The 1407-nt window shown below is 35.2% G+C and overlaps 1 protein-coding gene across 2 annotated transcripts in view; it reads left to right on the top strand.

Annotated features, from left to right (window-relative positions):
- LOC138805131 (cell growth regulator with RING finger domain protein 1) overlaps positions 1-1022 on the top strand; it is a 22504-nt gene extending 21482 nt beyond the window's left edge. For both annotated transcript variants that reach the window (XM_069989731.1, XM_069989732.1), the window contains exon 6: positions 1-1022. This exon is cut by the window's left edge and continues 513 nt beyond it. The gene's annotated coding sequence lies outside the window, so the exon portion shown is untranslated.
- Positions 1023-1407: the final 385 nt, after the last annotated feature.

Here is a 1407-nt window from a genome sequence, read left to right as displayed (position 1 = left end):
GTTCATAGAGAAAAATTCATTCAGTTCTTGAGAAAAATGTAAACACTTGGCTTTTTATCAACTCGAGAATTTCATGCATTGTTAATGAGAAAATGAATTCTGAAAAGCAACCCATCAGAAATCTGAGGAGGTCTGAGTCTCAAAATGGCTGTTTTCCCTTTTAACTAATCTAGAGTGAAATTAGGAAAAATTTAAATTCTTAAAAGTACATTCCCCAGTTTACAAAAAGTGGAAAAGGTTCTTACCCCAAATCCTTTCCTGAAACATGTTTTTGTAATGATCCCTTTGTTTAATTTCTAATTTTCTTATCATCATAGTTACCTAAGCACAAGTCTTAATTTTTTAATTTGGGTTCTTAAATTATAAATGCAAGATAAAATTCTTGACTGTTCTCACTGTATCTTAGATTACAATGATACTCATCTACAGAAGCAGATATATGAAACCTGAATAATAAAATTTTGTGGATAATTAAATTTATTAACTTGATTGTCCAATGTGATTAGATCAGCAGACTGTGCTGCTCTACCAGGGAAAATCTGAGACTCTTACTGCCTTACCTTAGATTTCCTCCTGCACAGGAAATCTGTCCCAAACTAGAGGTTTGGAAGCTAGAAAAATCATTAGCAGAAATAACTTTTTTTCTGGTGTATTTTTACTCCAAATAAATCCAGTATACTGGGTTAGAAAATTGCTTTTCTTGTTTCCCTTGTTAACTTTGTAAGAGTTAAATTCAGTAGGGCCAAAAAAGCCCATCCCTTACGCTTTCCAAGGTGACTAAGAATGAAAAGGGAAACTAGAGCTTCCTACACCTTCAGTGAAAATTACTTTAAACATACCACAAAAGTAGATCATGGCAAATAAACTGTGACACTCAGGGAGACATTCAAGCCTCTTTTGTCCTGTGTATATTATTATATTACCTTTGCATCTGTGTTTTTAAATATCATTTTATTCCAATCAGAAATGGCACTTTCAAGAAGATGTCTATTCTTCATTTTATAAATCAGTTTAAACTTTCATGTGCATTCTGTAGTTGTGAATAAATCCCACCTCGGGTCTGAACTTAAAGGCTCAGGCAAGGCTCTCGACCTCAAAGTATATGTGCTGAAAGCATCATTGATGGTTAAGTAAGAACACTTCCTTACCCTGGGAGTTCCTAAGCTCTCTCAAAGCCTGCCCTTGGAAGCAGTGTAGTCAGAACTTCAGTCCCTGAAGTATAACACTTGGAGCTTGAAAATTCATTTGTCCTGTAAATTGTGAGAATACTCAGATCTTGCCTTGACCATCCTTCCTTCCCTTCCAGATCTGTCTGTACCTAGACCTCCAAGATGCACAGTTGGTTTGCTTGGGAGGTACTTTTTTTTGCAACTTGGTAATCATCCCATTTTTCATCATTTTTTGGTA

The sequence above is a fragment of the Dipodomys merriami genome, unplaced genomic scaffold (assembly GCF_024711535.1).
Source record: "Dipodomys merriami isolate MVZ:Mamm:240054 unplaced genomic scaffold, mDipMer1.0.p SCAF_388, whole genome shotgun sequence".
NCBI lineage: Eukaryota > Metazoa > Chordata > Mammalia > Rodentia > Heteromyidae > Dipodomys > Dipodomys merriami.
Note: the sequence above shows the minus strand (reverse complement) of the source record. Positions and strands in the feature narration are given on the sequence as shown.